This window comes from Sciurus vulgaris (genome assembly GCF_902686455.1).
Source record: "Sciurus vulgaris genome assembly, chromosome: 5".
NCBI classification, from domain to species: domain Eukaryota; kingdom Metazoa; phylum Chordata; class Mammalia; order Rodentia; family Sciuridae; genus Sciurus; species Sciurus vulgaris.
The window spans coordinates 65,025,918-65,044,841 of NC_136465.1; the positions used below are offsets into that span (position 1 = coordinate 65,025,918).

Consider the following 18,924-nt stretch of genomic DNA (forward strand, 5'->3'; position numbering starts at 1 on the left):
ATTCTTTTACTGTGCCTAATTTATAAATTATACTCTATCATAGGTATGCATAGGAATAATCATATTAACTATACAGTTTGGTACTCTCAATAGTGTCAGGTATCCAGTGGGGTGTCTTGGAATGTGGACCCTGTGGATAAGGGAGATGACTATACTCAAAATATTTGATTGAATGAACGAGTTAATGTGTGGGGAGTTCAGATTGATGCCTGGGCCATGCTGCAGATCTCTAGTGAATTCCTGTTCCCTCTCTCTCCCTGGAATCTCTCGATGCCCAGATCTTTCCTTTCTCTATCAGCAGGAAATTCCAAGGGGTCCAATTGGTGTACTTTGTCTACTTGTCCTAAGAGCTAGAGTTAGTGACAAACAAGACACCCATTTCATGCCTTCATAAGTACCTATAAATGAATGAGATCAGGTCAGACGGTGTTAAGTGGGGTGGACCCAGCCTAATCTAGAATTTAAAACCTGATTAGGCCTCCTCACATGTGTAACTTGGCTTCACCTTCACCCAGAAGATAGTAACCTTCATTTTCTTTAGTGACAAGGTTGCTCTTGGCTCAAACAAAGTCTGATAGAATTCAGCATCTGCTTTTGGCCAGTCACATCGCCCATGAATACTGGAATCTGGTGCCCTCCTCCTATGTGAGACATGAATCATTTCTGGGGTTGGGAGAATGGTCTATTATTCTCAAACTGGTTAAATGTGCTTCAAGTGGAGCAGCATAAATAAAGAGACGCAGCCACGGGAGATGTATATTTAAAATTCCTCCCCTTCATTTTCTTCTTCAAATGAATCGGTCCCCACTTCTTCATAATCCTTCTCCAGGGCAGCCAGATCCTCCCTGGCCTCAGAGAATTCTCCTTCTTCCATTCCTTCTCCAACATACCAATGCACAAAGGCCCGCTTGGCGTACATTAGGTCAAACTTATGGTCAAGTCGGGCCCAGGCCTCCGCAATGCTGTGGTGTTGCTCAGCATGCAGACAGCCCGCTGGACTTTGGCCAGATCCCCTCCTGGTACCACAGTGGGTGGCTGGTAATTGATGCCTACCTGGGGAACAAAGGAGGAAGACAACAGCAGAATATGCAAGTCAGCAAAAAGATAAACTCAAGAGGGCGTGTCTTGTAACAAGGTTAGCAAGTCACGGTCATGTGTGTGGGGATGGGACTGCAAGGTTGTGTGCAAGAGGGAGGAATCAGGAGGTTGGGAGAGTGGGCAGGTAGAAAAGAAGTGAGCACTGGAGAGAAAAGCATATGGGATTGGTCCAAAAAAATCCTCCAGCAAGGGCTGGAGGATTTAAAGTCTGGAAAGAAAAAGAGAGGGCTGGTACTAGGAAGAAATGTTAGATGAAAATAGCAAAGAGACAAAGGAAAACAATGAATAAAATTATTATTACATGGGAGGTACCCAATATATGCTTATGTCTAAAAGGGAAATACTTTCCCTTTTAGAGGCAAATCAGTTACTGGAAATAAAATTGTTGTGAAGGTTATTCTTCCCAGATGATCTCTGAAGTTCCTCTTAGTTAGGTTGCAAATAAATTTGGGAAAGTTTCTCTGCCAAGGGTGTAGGAATATGTACAAAGACATAGGGGTATTTCCAGAACAATAAATTTAAAATCCAAAAGGTCCTTGGGGGATAACATTAATAAACCAGGCCTTGTATTTCGGGAAAACAGAATTCTTGGATAAAAGCAAGAGCTCCAAAGACAGTTAAAGGTCTTACCCGAATAAGACAACTTCCCAAGTTCTGGTGGCAAGTCAGGGTCCTCCCCAGCTAAACCCCAGTCCCAATCTTATGGTGTGGCAACTGTCCTAGAAATCTCTCTCCTCCCCACACATATATTTCCAAAACAACACCAATACCAAGAATGTAAGAAACTGGAAAAAGTCTAAGATGACAAATTGTGAAATTTGGGGGGACGCTTAAAACCAGAAACTGTCCAAACTCTTGCTCCGTCCAGGCCACCATGCCTAAATTGACAATTAAATTCATTGCTTTTAAATATATATCTTCTTGATTGTGGGGTGTGGAAGTGGGCAACAGAAAAATATAAAGATAGGTAGCCCACCCAAATGAATTCACCATGTTTTATCATTCTTCTTAAACTCAAGTGGCATCGTGGTGGTGGAGGGCAAACTAAGATGAGGTAAAGGACCAAAAAGTGAGTAGGAGAAAGATGATGAATATAAACCTTGCCGTATCAAATATTTCGCCACATCTGCTCCTGACCAGCATAAGACTTGTGCCTGGAACCAACTCTCCCCCTTTTCTGAACAGTACCACAACCTTGAACTGAGTCAGGTGGGGACCAAATACCCTTGCAAAGAATGGTCAGAGGATGAAGTTTTAGCAACATTCACTCTCCTGGCATGAACTTTTCGTAAAGCTATTAGAGTGTTAACATCACCTTATTGATCTTTGTGGATATGAGCTCAGAACATCTGTTTAAAATAAAGAGAGAGAATGAGAGAGCATCTCCTTCATTGTTCATTTCCCCCACCATCCCCACATCTCTATATTTTCTCTATTTCCCCCTTTATTCTCCAACTAGCTTGTGTTGTTTATTTCCATTTGAAAAAAAGGGAAAAGAACACCTTTTTATAAGACCTTGACTACTTTGCAAGATGATCAAAACTGCCATAAAAAATAGGCATAATCCTGGGAGAGGGAAGATGAGAAATGTAGCCAGTGAGAAGGAATGCTACACTCCCTTGCTCTGCCAGAAAACCCTTACATTGTTGACAGGAATGAGAAATGTCAGGGCTTTGTGACATAAATGACTCATGTAATAAAAATTGTCCCACTGTTCTCCAATTTGATTAAGTCTTACAGGATAGGTATTTAATTTCTCAAAATTAAATTGGGGGGGGAAATACATCTTTTGTTAGAAAAGGGAACAATACCTTCCTAGCAAAATGAATAACTTAGTTCTAAAATTAAAATATACCTAGAAGTGTAAATGTCCATAAAACTAATTTAATATAAATGAACTGAGTCATGAACTCCAAGCATCATGATTTAGGTCTATTCCAAATCATCACTTGTTCCTTCACCTTAAAAAAAAAAATGGCAAAGATAGTTAACCAATTTAAAATATTCCCAAATTCATGTTTTCTAAAATTTATCTTTGTTTTTTTTGATAAGAGATTGAACCCAGGGGCACTTTACCAGTGAGCTATGTCCCGTACTTTTTAAATTTTTATTTTGAGGTAAGTGTCTGATTCAATTGTCATGCTGGTCTCACATGTATGATCTTCTTGCTTTAGCCACCCAAGTCACTGGGATTACAGGTATGGACCATTATGCCTGCCTCTAAATGACTTAAGCGGACAAATTTCAATAGCATTTGTGTCTCAAACAAAGCTGAATGAAATTAATGTTACAATTTTGGTTTAAGTTCCTCTACCCATACAACACATAAAACCAGAACCTCCCAAGCTTTTATTCTTCTATCTTTTGTCATCTGTCTTTGCTTCTCCAGTTATTTATCACCCCTCTAATTTATTAGCTCTCACCTTGAAGCCTGTGGGACACCAGTCAACAAACTGGATAGTCCTCTTGGTCTTGATGGCAGCAATAGCAACATTCAACATCCTTGGGCACCACATCTCCACGGTACCAGCATGCAGCAGGCCATATACTTGCCATGCCTTGGGTCACACTTCACATCTGGCTGTTGGCTCAAAGCAGGAGCTGGTTATCTCAGCCACAGACAGCTGTTCATGGTGGCTTTTCAGCAGAGATGATGGGTGCATAGGTAACTAGTGGAAGTGGATTCGGGGATAGGGCACAGGTTGGTCTGGAACTCAGTGAGGTCCACATTGAGGCCCCATCAAAGCGGAGAGAGGCTGTGATGAGGACACAATCTGGCTGATTGAGGCGGTTGAGGTTGGTATAGGTGGGGCGCTCGATGCTAGGTTCCCTGCGGCAGAGTCATAGATGGCTTCATTATCTACCATGAAAGCACAATCTGAGTGTTCTAGTGTGGTGTGGGTTGTCAGGATGGAGTTGTAGGGCTCAACTACTGCAGTGGAGACCTGGGTGCAGGGTAGATAGCAACTCTAGCTTGGACTTTTTGCCATAATCAAGAGAGAGACGTTCCATAAGCAGAGAAGTGAAGCCAGAGCCAGTGCCTCCACCAAAACTGTGGAAGATCAGGAAGCCCTGCAAGCCAGAGCAAGCATCTGTCTGGGGAAAGCAGGAAATGAGAAGAAATCATGAAGACAACTTTCTGAGAATCCCCCAAGGTAACAGATCCTTCCATCTGCCCTATCCCATCCCTCAACATTTTTATGAGTGGAATCATAACAGCCTTGAGAAATAAGGAAGCACAAAAGAAATCGTTTTGCTTTTGGGAGAAGTAGCTGAAATATTAGATGGTGAGCTACACATGCCTCTAGTACATGATAGTTTCAGCCCAGCAGCTTAGATAAAATATGAATGAAAATTCATAACCACAATGATCACTGATTTCACCCTTTGAGAGCCCAAATTGCCCACCACCCCTGTGCCTCTATCATAATTTTTTGGGAACTATTTACCTACACTTCTCAGTCCAAACTTGGAAGGGAGCTCAGAGTATCAATTTAGAAAAGGAGTTAGGGAACCTGAGATTTTCTTATTTTTTTAAACTATTTTTAAAATGTTGATGGATCTTTATTTTTATTCATTTATTTATATGTGGTGCTGAGAATAGAACCCAGTGCCTCACACATACTAGGCAAGCGCTCTACCACCAAGCCACAACCCTAGCCCTTTATTTTTTATTCTGTATTGAAAATTTATGACTGTGCATATTTATGGGGTACAAAGTGATATTACAATTTTTATATACATTGTGGAATGACCAAATCAAGCCAACCAATCCATCTATGTGCTTCCCAGTTGTCAAAACTTGAGCAAGCTATTGAAACTCTTCAACTTCTGTTTGCTCTTGGTTCAAGTGGGAACAATAGAAATATCCTCATTTTGGGACTATTAGAAAAGGGAAAGGGGGGGAGGAAAAGATAGAGAAAAGGGAGGGCAGCAGAATAGATGAGAGGGTAGATGATATATGTAGGTATGATAATACAGAGTGAAACCTAATTTGCACAATTAATATGTGTTAATAATTATAATTTTTAAAGACTATGATTTTCAGCCAAAAACTCCTTCTTACAAGGTTATTGTGATAATTAAATGAGATAGCATAATATTCTGAGCATGAATCTGAGCATATTAAGATTCAATGTTAGCTCCTATCAGAATGAAGAGAATTCATACAGTCACAGAATTTTTCCAATGAGCATGATGTATTATTTTAATCCAGTGGTTCTGAACTTTGGAGCACTACAGATGGCTTAGAGACTAATGACCCCTATGTGAATCCTCTAACAGAAAAGTAAACATATACAAAAATTCACATCCTAAGCACCCAGGTTAAAAAAAGAAAAGAAAACTTCCATCACAGTCAACCTTTTCCATCATACAGATAAGGAAATGGGAGCCTGAAACAAGTGACTTTGCCCACAACTCAGAGTTTTATAGTCAAATCGACCTGATTCAAATGCTACCTCTGCCAACTTTCTAGCTGTGTAACCCAGGTTAATTCATTTAACCACCCCTAGCTCTAAATATCTTATCTGTAAAGTACAGGGAAAAGACCTCCTTTGTATGATGTTAAGAAATTAAATGAAGAAATGTACTTGATATTCATATATTTGCAAGTCCTCAAATATATAACAATCTCTTCCTCTCCTCTTTCAACTTAATACTTTGTTAAACTATATTTCCAATAAGCAAAGACCTTAGCCTTCCTTATATTTTAAAACTTCCCCAGGTACCACCATACAATATTCATAGGTACCCTTAGGCAGCAGCCTGTAGGGTAGTCCACAATGTCCAGGCAGGGGAAGGGCATCATCCTTGTGAATGCTTTTTCAAAACATAAATCCAGGGTATAACTCCATGGCAGGGTGTATGCTTAGCACGCATAAGACCCTGAGTTCAGTCCCCAGCACTGGGAAAAAATCCCCAAATTTTAGGCACTCCACCTATAGACAGGAGTTGTATATAGCTCCATCCACCTCATCAATCCTCTTCCCTGGATGCTTACCAGCTTCCGTATGCGGTCCAGTACTAAATCGATGCTCTCCTTGCCCACTGTGTAGTGACCCCGGGCATAATTGTTAGCGGCATCCTCCTTTCCTGTAATCAGCTGCTCTGGATGGAAGAGCTGGCGGTAGGTTCCTGCCCGAACCTCATCTACCAAAAGAGGGGGACCATTAGGTCTTACCACCTGGGTTCCAGAGGAGAAGCCTCCCTCTCCACTAGAATATCACCACAACACCATTCTAGCTTCAGTGTTGGGGATTAAGCTCAGGGCCTCATGTATGCTAAGCACCACACTCTACCACTGGGTCACACTCCCAATTCATGACAAATCTATAATGACTTTAAGTAAAGTTGTGCTCCAGGTCCTAGAAGAGCAGGAGCCTTTGAGAGGCTTTCAAGGGGGCTCTGCTTACCTCCAACATCCACAGAGATTGGACACAAGGCAGATGAAGATTCATCAGCCCCACCTACATCACCTCATCTCTTTGGGATTCCTCTACTCCTCTTCAGGAAAATCATTCAAGTGTGCAGTCACCTAGAAGGTGACCCCCACTTTTGCACTTGTACAAACATCCCGAGGCGGAGTACCTTCATTTGTTCCCCCTAGGAAACCACTGTCCGGGCATTATAAGCATTTGTCCAGATATCTCTCTGCAACTTGTCCATCCCTTGCTTGATGTGCCAGCCTTAAAGGTTGGAATTCTGCTGTGTAACTAAGGAATGACCCCAGAAATCAGACTCAGTAGAACTGACACTATGGGAATGAGAGAGGATGAGAAGGGAAAAGATTTGAGCATTGAGAAATCTGCTTTGACACAGTCAGACTTCTAGTGTGTTTCCTAGATCTGAATGAGATTCATTCTAGAATTACTGCAACACCTGACCATGAATGTGCTTGCTGTTTTATCATTTTGTATGTAAGGTACTTCAAGGTTAGATCAGACCTGTGAGAACCGACTGCAATTTCTATAGAATCAGAACATACTGCGGGAAATTGACTAATTAGGGGCTTATCATCATTTCCCAAAATTATTAGGTTTTTCAATTCTTAGTATTTAGTAACAGGTCTTGGCCACTTCAGACTATCTCAGCAGGCTGAGCACTTTACACTGCACATATTAGCAGGAATCCTCAATCCTATTTACAAGTTTCCCTAAGGAGCTGACAGAAGTCACAAGGCAGTAAATTCTAGTTAAACCACCCCAATTTTCAGCTACTGATGTTTCATGGGCCAAAGGTCTCTGTGGTTTTGTGTTGTTTTCTGTGGAAAGGCTCTTAATCCATACTCACCTACTACAGTAGGTTCCAAGTCCACCATGACAGCCCGGGGCACATGCTTCCCATTGCCGGTTCTCGCTGAAAACGTGGTGTAAAGGAGTCATCATCGTTGATCTTGCTGGCTTGAGCACCAAAGGTGCCATCTGCCTGGATGCCATGCTCCAGGCAGAAGAGTTCCCAACAAGCATTGCCAATCTGAACTCCAGCTTGACCCACATGGACAGATATGCATTCCCGCTGTGAGAAGAGAACAGTGTCAGGGTCAGAGAGCCCTGGTCAGCCACAGATTAAGGCCCCACATCTGAGGACTTGTCTCTTCCTGCATTCAACCTGCAGGATACCCATCCCTCCACCATGCCACCCAACTTCAAATGGTATCTGAGATTTCAAGTCCCTGGATACAACTATAAATGGATCAAAACTTGGGCTCCAAAGAAGACAGAGTTGTTCTATGGTTTGCTCTAAAGTTTGCTTTCCAGAGTTAATTCTTTGTACCAGGAAAGAAAAAAAAAGCCACTACAGAGATGAAACCAGGAGCTAATTCCAAACCATAAGACTCTGGTTACTGAAGAAATCCATGAGAATAGCAGAAAATATCCCTAAGTTTACTACCACACACAGCAGCAGCATTCACATTCATTACTACTAAACCCTGACTTTACATCACACACACACACACACACACACCATTACACACACACGCGCACACACACACACACACACACACACACACACACACTCAGACTAACAGAGCAGATGAAATATTCATGAAGAAATATGCTTTGGAGCAGTATCATGAGTGTCATTAGTGTTATGGTGACAAATGTAGAAATAAGAGATCAGTTCACCATCAAAGGAGGGTTGAGGGACCTAAATTAGGTCCTTCCCAAATGCTGAGAAAGTGGAAAGTTCTTTTTAGAGCCACCATTATCTGCCCCCCTGGCCTATGTCAGGCCAAGTGTTAAACCGTTAGCGTATTCTTATCTTTGTGCTACTCTGATATGAAGCCACAATTACCTGATTGATCATAGTACTTAATGCTTTAAGATGTGTGCATGCATGAATAGAAACATAGTATGAAGTTTCACTAGGAAGATGGACTCATCCCCCTACCCATATCTTGCTGTGGGAAGAAGTGGCCAACATAACACAGCTCTGTGTCTGTGACACACGCCAGAACCCAACCAGGAAGCATGTGCTTGGTTTGTGGGTTTCTATTCTTATCCATGACCTGACTTGGCATTTTCCAGTTCCAGGTAACTCAAGCCAGAGCAGAGCCTCCAGAGACCATGCCTGGGTATGAAACAGAGTCCACGTCAAAGTACAGGACTCCTGGGAAGTTGGAAGATTCTACAAGCATAGCAACATTCAAAGGGTCAGAGGTTTGTCAGGACCCATTTCTCCCTTATTCAGTTTTTACAGCTGAGTTCCTTCTCTACACCTGTCTTTATGCTAGAGCTGACTGATACTTGCCCTTGCCCTTGGGAAGAAAAGAGCATAGGCATTCACAGCAGCCAGTATGGAACACAGCCCTGTGCAGAATACAACTCAGCTGTATTCCCAGTGCCCATGGAAAGGCTTCATTCACAAGGTTGCCCACATCCCAGGGTTCAAACTTTGCCTTCTCAATTTACTTGCGCACTGTGCAACCTACTGAGTTACTTAACTTCCCTTCATCTAAAATAAGTTAGCCTGATTTTGCTATTATTGTTCTTGTCTTTACCATTATCATTTTCATCATGATACTACCTCTTAGCTCTTTTCTCCACCTGTAGAAAGTCAGAGATCTCAGGTTCCCATTCTTCACTCCTTTATTGTGGGGTCTGTCCTCTACCTCCATCTTAGGACTCAATTTAGGACTAATAAGAACACGTTTTAAATGCATCAACTACCCCAAAACTAGCATCTTGTTGACCCAGACACATCTCACATTCAGCGAGCAACTATAGCTTCCTAGAGAGATATTCAAAGCTGAGGGGACATTAGAGAGTCTTAAAAGGAGGCTGATCCTGTATCATCTCCTTAGCGACAGTATCCTTCATGGCTCTAACCCTTAGCTTTCTGAGCCTTGTCTACTACCACACCCCAACCACCCTCCAAACCTGTCTCAGGTGCTGCTTGCCCTCTAGGCTGACCTCCCTTCTGAAATACTCTGGGTCTTTCCACAGAAGATACGGGGCCATTACAGGAAGAACAAAGATCACAGGATAAAGAATAAAGAATCTTAGGGATCTAAAACTACTAAAATGTGGTATCAATGTTTTTACTCTTTTTTGATGCCCTCTTTAATCTCATACTAATAAATATACATAGACTAAATCTTTCTCTGTTACACACAAACACATCCCTAAAAAATAACTTTTATTTAGTGAGACCCTGTCTAAAATTTAAAAAGGGATAGGGATGTAGCTCAGTGGTAGAGCACTTCAGTGTGAACTCTGGTTCAATCCCCAGTACCACAAAAAGAGAGAGGATAAGAGGAAGTTCTTTCAATATTATTCCCCACTAACCGGAGATTTCTGGGTCTGAGGTGAGGAATGTACCAGATGAGTCTGAAATATTTTATAGTTTCTGAAAGCATAGAAGCTAACAAAGACTGAGGTAATGTCTAAGCCAACTTGAAGAGGCTCCCACTGCCAAAGACAAGCACCAGGAAGAATAGTGAATTCTATTCTCAATAGTGAATTGAGTATGTAGCTCAATGGTAGAGTACCTGACTAACATATGCAAGGCCCTGAGTTCCATCTCCAGTACCATGGAGTCATGGGGGAGGAGAAGGACAGGTGCGGTGGAACACACTTGTAATCCCAACAACTTGGGAGACTGAAGCAGGAGAATTGCAAGTTTGAGGACAGCTTTAGCAACTTGGCAAGACCCTATCTCAATATAGAAAACAAAACAAAACACGAGACTGCAGGTATAACTCTGTGGTAGAGCACCCCAGGTGCAATCCCTAGTACCACCAAAACAATTATTTCTTCTGGATTTTTATATACCCTGTTCCAATCAAGTAATGCTATTCTTCTGTTTTTATTTGGTTGAAACAGGATGTATAAAAAATATCCAAAAGTTCGTCTCCTCCACCTCCTCTACCTGCTCCCATCCCGGTGCTGGAGATACAAGGCCTGGCACATACAAGGTAAGCACTCTACCACTGAGCTATATCCCCAGTCCAGTAATTCTTCATATTATATCTAAATGATAAATATATAGGTGGCATTATACTCATCAACTTTCTGAATGTTTGAAATTTCTTAGAGTAAAAAGTAAAACAAAACAAGAGTAGGAGTAGGGACTCCACTCACTGTAATTACATTTTAAGGGTCCATGTTCTTCCTGCCCCACTTCACACAATCATTTATTGAGCTAACATTAATATATTAAGATCCTAATTTGTGAGGTCAAACAGTGTTTTTAAAGTTACATAAAGAAATCACAAGTGAAATTTTTACAAGTGATCTGAGGCTTTGTGGAACTCTGAAGTCTGTGCTCATCCTTGACCTTCCTCTGGGCCTTTGACCCAGCTTCTGGTCAGATACTATAGCTTGGATTTGGAATGTTCCCTAAAGGCCCATATAGTAAAGGATTGGCACTACTTGGAGGTGGTAGAGACATTCAGAGGTAAGGCCTTGCAGGAGGACTTTGGGTCATTGGGATATGCCCTCAAAAAGTGTTGTAGAACCCCAGTTTCTTCCTCTCTTCTTCTGTCTGGCCATGAGGGGTGTGATTTTGCTCCTCTATGTGTTCCCACCATGACATGCTGCCTCATCATAGGTCCAAAAGCAACAGAGTCAACCAATCATGGACTGAAACCTACAAAAATATGAGCAAAGTAAATCTTTTCACTTTATAAGAAAATTATCTTAGGTTTTTATTATAGTGACAAAAAAACAAAAACAACTAACAGCTAGGGAAACAAGGAGCATTCCAAAGCTCTGCCATAGAACTCCTCTGACTCAGGCCCTAAACTAACTTTCTCCCACCATTCTGTCTGATCACCTACCTACCCATCTTTCTGCCTGGAAGTTCTACATAGTTAAACACCGAACAGACCCAATACAGATGTCCTTGGGAGGCCAATCCCCATTGCCAAGAAAAGGCATCTACCTTTCATAACAAAGGATGTGATGTTAGCTTCAGAATATTTGGGATACTAGTGCTGGTTTGGCTTTACAGATCACCTAATATGATTACCTCTCTTTATTTTGCAGACAAAAAAAAAAGCTGGGGCTCATAGAGGTATGAAACAAATTCAAGAGTTCACAGCTCTGCAGCAAAAAATCCTTGACCAGAACCTATGACTTCAGACCCCAGCCTGAGTTCTTTCCTTCGTACTGCACAACCTCCTACCTCACTTGCACTCTGAACTTCCAGGGCCTTGGGATGTACACACATTCACATCAGTGCCAGTATGATGGTGGACAGCAAGACCAAGCTTATAGAACCAAACTACAAACAGGAAAAACTCCAATGCAAAGGGAAACTGAGATTGGATAGGGTGATAACCTCTTTAAAAATGGGTCATTGTGGACAGAACCAAAGACTCTGTTTCTCAGAACCAGTGTACATAGCCGTTGGTAGGGGGAGGGGATACTAGGGCAAGGGTAAGCTGACCCAGCAGAGGATATTTAAGTCATATGTTTGCTTCAAACTCATATTTCAAGTTTCCCTCTTTAGCCAATAACAGTCTCTCTCTCTCTCTCTCTCTCTCTCTCTCTCTCTCCTCACTCTCTCTCTCCCCTCACTCTCTCTCTCTCTTCTGGACTTACAGAGCTCAAACAAGTTCTACTCCAGGGTCCCCACTGTGCTGCTGAAACCAACAATCCAGAGGGTGAAGAAGACTAGGGCAGTGGATAGACCTAGGAGTCCCTTGCCTCAAGGAAAATATGACACCCTGTCACACAGACTTGGCCCTGGATACCTACCAAAAACACCTACTCTGTTCATTCCTACAACAAATGTTTTTTGAGTCATTATATGCAAGAAGGCATTGCAAAGTAGTAGGCTAATTCAGGTTCCTTCAGGTCTCCAGTTAAGTGTTAGTCCCTACAGGGTCCCTGCTGTGAATTGCCACAATCCCCTTTATCTTCATCATTGCATTTATCACACCATATTATAGTTGCTTCTTCAATTTTCTGGCTTTCCTAGTACAGAGAGTAAGCTCTGTGGGAATAAGGAACCGAATCCCCAGAACCAAGCAGGGTGCTTGAATGCTAACAAGTACTCAATGAATTTAGAGATGATTAGAATAACACATCTAATCAGTGAACTTACAAGCCATTTAATAAGGAGAGTAATTCATGCCCAAGAAGTACACAGTTAAAACTCAATGAGAGTTCATATGAGAAAAAGACAACCGCTAGCCTGATTTCCTCAAGGAGGAATAGTCACAGGTATGTGACAACTGCCAAGATGACCTAGGGGCATTTTAGGTGGGTTGAAGAGCAGTGTGAACCAAGAGGCTGGAAATTTTAGGGCAGGGTCCACAACTGCCCAATTTGTCTGAAATGTAGGTCTATGAAAGGCAGAGGAGATGGGACATCTGTGCCCCCTGTGACCATCCTCCATGGAAAGGAAAGCAGACACTGTACAGAACATCAACAACAACAACAAAAATAAAATTTCTAGAACTTTGCAGGCCCTTTAGAATTCCACTGCAAGAAACCTTTCCCTATGCCAATTTTATTTAATATATTTCTTTCCATTTTAATACATCATTGCCTTTTTGCTCTGTTCCCAGAAGATTAAGACAAGCTAATCACTATCCTCAGTAGAAAAAGGCTTTTAAGCTTTAAAAATCATTTCAAAGTATCACAAAACAGTAAAACTGGCATATTATATGGGGAAAGAACTGAGACAACCAACAGTATATGCCATGTGAAAACCTAAGACCAGTCCATAGTCCCCTGACCACCTGCATGCTCAAATACCACAGTTGCTTTTAGGACGCCTCTTATTACATCAAATTATTTCTAGCTGTCAGACTAGAATAATAAATCACATATATTTTAGGACCTGGGTTAGAGAGAGCAAGTAAAAAGTAGATCCCCAGTGTTCCAGTAGGATAATTAAAGTAAGAACAAATATGAGTCATGAAATTGTCTCTGCTCAGAATCCTTCAATTACAGTGCATCTGGAATCATTAAGAACAAAGAATAGATAGCAAACCAGAAACAGCAAGAACAAAGAATCAACCTAAATTAACATCAGTGAGTGGAGGTGGCTCAGGAGAAGGGCTCAGATTATAGGCTCTGCATTGAAGGCAACAATAGGGCTGACATAAGACCTACTTTAGGATGACAGGGGTGTTTGGTAAGTAGACTCCCAGCACAAAAGACCCTGTGATATCAAAGGAGTTTTAACTAACCTTGGGGCAAGCACAGGAGTCACATGTGAAACAAGGACTGCCCACTGCACGTTCCAGTTCTCTTCCACAGTTAGTTATCTGGGAAACATCCTAACATGGAGACACTGACAGAGGAAATGCCAACCACGAAAACCATAGTGTTGTCAGTCGCTTGGTAGCCCAAGGGAAAAGGAGCAGTTGATCCACTTCCTCCCATTAAGCCGCTACATCCCCCCAACCTCCCCCATCACTAGCCGTGTATTCACCAGTCAGTTCCACCTCAGAAATTATTTTTAACTTTTTACTTTTTTTTCAAGGTCAGTCAGGATAGTGCAGGCACACACACACACACACATAAACACATACTACCTCTGCATGGGCCTTACCTGAGCCTGGAAGGTTCCCATCAAAACCTAACAGTTCTGGGCTGGGGATGTGGTTCAGCAGTTGAGTGTTTGCCTAGCATGCATGAGACCCTGAGTTTGATCCTCTACACCAAAAAAAAAAAAAAAAAAAAAAAAAAAAAAAAAAAAAAAAAAACTAACAGTCCTTTCTCACTGACCCAGCAATTTTGAGTTTTGTCCTAGCTACTGCTCTGTTAATCAAGACTCCTTCACTCAGAGGTTATGTCCCAATGACCTCTGGGAAACCTGCATTTAGTAACGGGAAGGAGGGAAATGGCAGTTATCTGCTGCCTGTTGGGAGCCCCTCACAGTGCTCTGAGGTCAGATCTCAGTCATGCTTGCCTACAAGGGGCAGATGGCAGAAGAGCACAGATATGGTAGTGCCCACAACACCCCCAGAACACTTTCCCCTCCCTTCTAACTACCAATTTTTATAATAAACTATTATATGCATCAGGATCTTTGTCACCATTTGATGCTCCCATGGAACTCAACTGATGCTCCCCAATGCAGAAGTAATGGAGCTGTGTTATAAAGTTACCACCTCTGCATAGACCACAGAACTCCCTTAATGCTAGGTATCATTGACTTGCCCACGCTTCTCCATAGTGTAGCCCAAAAAAGGTGTCATAGTCTCCGTTCCCGAAAGAGCTGCTCACTAGAAGAACATAGGTAGCAAATGGGGAAGCTCTGCTGTAGGATTATCCTGCTGATCTGAGAGTTAAGAACAGAAGCTCTGAAATCAAGTGGATTTAGGTTTGAGTCTTCTTACCAACTGTGCAGCTTGAGGCTCCAGTTGGAAATGCTAAAGGATATTGGTGGTATGGTGTTGTGGGTACTAGGGAGAAGGGGAGCAATTCACAAACACACACACAAAAAAAATGTCCATATCTGTCTAGTAACTGCAGGAATGTCTTTTAAAATGTGCATGGGGATTAGCTATATATTTCTTTTTCAGAGCCTACAAAAATTCCAAGTCTAACAGAAAGGAGAATATGGGGGACAGCTGCCAGAAACTAATCCACTGGAGGAAGAAAAATCATTTCTGGGAGGGAGAGAGGGATTCTTGGGTAAGGTTTATAAATGTATCATTCTAGCTTTTTAGGAATGAGTCAGGGGCAGTGGGTATTGACTAGCATAAGCAAGGCCCTGGGTTTGAGCCCCACCACCACAATAAAAAAATTTAAAAAAAAAAAAAAAAAGGAATGAGTCAAAGCTTTTTTTGAAGACTCTATAAGTAGGAAGTATTTAATAAAATACTTGTGTTTGCCCATAAGACAGGGCTGGCACACATCAAAATGTTCTCAATAGAACCCACTATACAAATTTCAGTATTTCAAAATAAATAAAGGATACTGCCTTTTTGAAATATTCAAACATTGACTTAAAAAAATCTTAAGCACATTTCAAAATTATTAAACATGTTTAAAATAAGCTTTTACTGTGTGTTTTATTTGCAAGGTATTTTCAGAAACTCATCTATCGCATGCACATTGAAATTTGCACAAGGACTGGATTATGATCCTCAGCCCCCCTGAAAACTTCCTTTAGGTTCTACTCTGAAAGTAACTATGACATTCAGTCAAATTTAAAACATATAAAGGAGAGCACTTTAAAATTATAAAGCAATAACTACATGCTGGGTATTATACATATTAAATATAAATTTTAAAGTATGTGGCCTGGTATTTGCTTTGAAATAAAGGAAAGGGAGATAAACAAAGGGTGGTTGGTAATTGTTGAAATTGGCTGATGAATATAATAGTTCATTATAACACTTGCTCTTCTTTTGTATATGTGTGAAATTCTCCATAATAAAAAGTATTTTTAAAATAAAAGCTATGTGGAGACCTGGAAGTTTGAAAACTCTTCATTTTGTAGATGTGCTCAGAGAGGTTAAGTAACCTTCTTGAAGTCACACAGTTAACTGAAGAGCCAGGAGCCAAATTTTTGAACTCCAGCCTCTGGGATCCTATGGCCCCACACCATGGGCCTCAGGCAGAAGTGGCCTCTGGCCACTTTCCCCATTATTCCCAAATTCTTCAAGCTCCCAGACAGTCCCAGAGCCTACTGGGGAAGGGAGGGTGCTGGAAGCAGCACAGCTAGAGCCAGAGCCAGAAAACCCTGGGCTCTTTCCAAAATGATCAGGGTGCGGGGGAGGAGGGGAAGTTCTCAGCTGGCCTCCTCTGTCACTGATACCTGCAGCAAGAGTGCCCAGAGAACCTGACCTTGGCCCATGAAATAAGATTTTTCTGCCCGCACCCTTCACTCCCAACCTTTCTGACCCACATCCCTAGGGCTGAAGTATCAGGGGTCTGAGAGAGAGCCCTGGGTTTCCAGGCATTCGGGGAAATTGATTGGAAGCAAATTGGTAGGAGGGGCCAGAACTACACAGCTTGGAGGGGGCCTCTCTGGCAAATAAGATCCGCGGCTGTCAATAGACAGAGGCGTGGGTGGGGGAAGGAGCCGCCACCGAGCCCCCTAGGCCAGGGTAGGAAGCGAAACCAAAAGGCTGGACTTGGGAAGGAGACTTCTGAGTCTCAAAGTCGTCCTGACTTTGACCGCTAGAAAAACTGGCGAGTTGACATCGGCGCCAGGTGCCTGGGCAGCCGATTGCGCCGGAGGTCCCGGCGGTGCTGACGTTGTGGGCGCTCCAAACTCAAGTCGAGGGCCCAAGGATGAGAGCCGAGAACGACCTCAACATAGGGGGTCTGTAACACACTAAGTCTCTTGTCACATTCTGGAATCCTGCACATTTGGTTGGATTTGGGGACTTGACTGTACCACACTCCCAGAGCCTCTCCGACCCAGGCAAATGGTCCAGAATCCCTGGGCTCCATTTTTCTTCCCATTTTGGTGCACAAGCTGCCTATCTGGGATCCTCCAGAATCTCACTCGGTTCTCCACCAGGCTCCCCATGGTCTTCCACCTCTCATCTGCGTGCACAAATCTCCCTTAGGTTTCTTAAGGGGTAACTCTCCCCTGGTCTCCACTTCCCCCCCACATGACAAAGGAACTGGCACCAAGTGTCTCCCGCCTTAAGGTGTGAGTCCCCTGACCCTGAACTGACACCCTGCAAGAGACATCAAGCTGTGCGGACTGAAGTGATGAATCCCCACCCCCAACTACTCCGCGAGTCCCGCGGCTCTCGACTGGGCACTTGCCCAGCGGTCCGGGCTTCGGTTCCCCGATCCCTGGTACCGGTCCCCAGCCCCTGGAAAGCTCACCATCGCGGCCGCTCTTCTCACCCGCTCACTTCCCAGCTGGGCCTGCCCACCCCAACTGCTCCAGATACAGCCGCCTCCGCTGTTGTGACACACTGGGCGGGAGGGGGCCGGGGACAGACATGCCGGGCCAGCTGCTGCCCTGCAGCATCACAGTGCCCGCTGAGGGGAGGGACCCGGGCAGGTCACAATGGCACTTCCCCGCCCACCAGCGACTCAGCTTCAGCTCAGCCGGGCTCCTCGGTCCTGCAGTCCTGCCCAGAATTCTTGGGTGCCACACGCATTGAGTATTGCACAGTTGGGTTCCTCTGCGCTCGGCCGAAGAGGCAGTCCTACTAGCAAAGCGCACGTGTACTCTTCGCCACATCTCCTCTGAAGATCAGCCATTAAAATTCTAGCTGCTCAGGAAAGCAATGTAAAAATTCCTTAAGACAAAAGATTACTTCTCCCCAAACTTTCGTTCTCTTCCTGATGGCAGCACTAGCTAACTCAGGCAGGAAAGCAGTTTTAGTTGACCTCAATCACTGTCAACCCAGGAGAGGCCAAGAATGATCAGACATCTTGCAGGACTCACAGGTCAGCTGCTTGTTATTAGTGTGTACTCAGGCAAAGTTGTAGAGTAGTGCTCTGTAAACCTACTTCCACCTGGTTAGTGAAGAATTAAGTGAGATGACATGCATACAGCTCCTGTAATACAGCAGGAGCTCCAGAATGTATCTGTTACTGTTTCTACTACATCCACAATAGTGGGGGAGTCCTCCTCTATTATTTTCAAAGCTCTCTCATTGATTCATTCCTACCTGATCCCTTCCTACTTTTAAGCCCCAAATGTGCCCATGTCACCTCTCCTATCTATACCAAATATCAGGGTTCTCTCTACCTCTTTGCCCAATGGTAGGACCTACTCTTTGTGGCCTCAGATGATGTTGAAGGGTAAGGGAATTTCCTTACCTGCCCTCTAGTTGGGGAAGAGTGGGAGGAAGTAGACATGGTCTTGAAAGAGCCCTCCCAAACACTTTAGATGTTGGTCACTTTATTAAACACACTCTTCTTTCCCTTTCCCTCCCACAAACTGAGGGGTAGTTGAATGGTTCTTGTTCCTTGATCTCATTGCAAAATTCCCCACCATGGGCCACTTCATGTTGAAGGGTATGTAATCTAACTTCTGTTCTCTCCCACATTCCTCAGGAAACTGACCACCAACCAACAAGTCACTGCAGGCAAATATTGTTTTTCCTCAAGATATTGACATTATGGGTATCCTGGGCCGAAGGCACAATTCAGGGGGGATCCCAAAAAAACAGGTCTGACCACTCCCCCAAGTAACCAAACAGAAAAGATAATGATGAAAAGCAGGAAAGGAACTTTAATCAATATGCTTATATTGGGAGATGAGATCAAGCATCTCAGCCCTGTTTCTGGGGTAATGATTTCACAAAGTCAAACAATCTTGGTCAAACTGCAGTCTGATTGGTAATTATTTCAGTTCTGGTTCTGCTAGGTGGCTCTGGTAAGTTCTTTTCACTTGAGTAGGAGACCCATTTGCTGCTCAAGATCTTTCTCTATCAGACCT

The 18,924-nt window shown here is 43.1% G+C and overlaps 1 pseudogene across 1 annotated transcript; it reads right to left on the bottom strand.

The window, feature by feature from the left end:
- Window positions 1–213: 213 nt before the first annotated feature.
- LOC306661326 (tubulin alpha-8 chain-like) lies at window positions 214–17,827 on the bottom strand (annotated as a pseudogene). The gene is made up of 5 exons (XR_013766651.1): window positions 17,355–17,827; window positions 7,390–7,614; window positions 6,101–6,249; window positions 3,522–4,194; window positions 214–1,053 (listed from the first exon to the last, which is right to left on the bottom strand). The product of XR_013766651.1 is annotated as a tubulin alpha-8 chain-like (transcript).
- Between the last annotated feature and the right edge of the window lie 1,097 nt (window positions 17,828–18,924).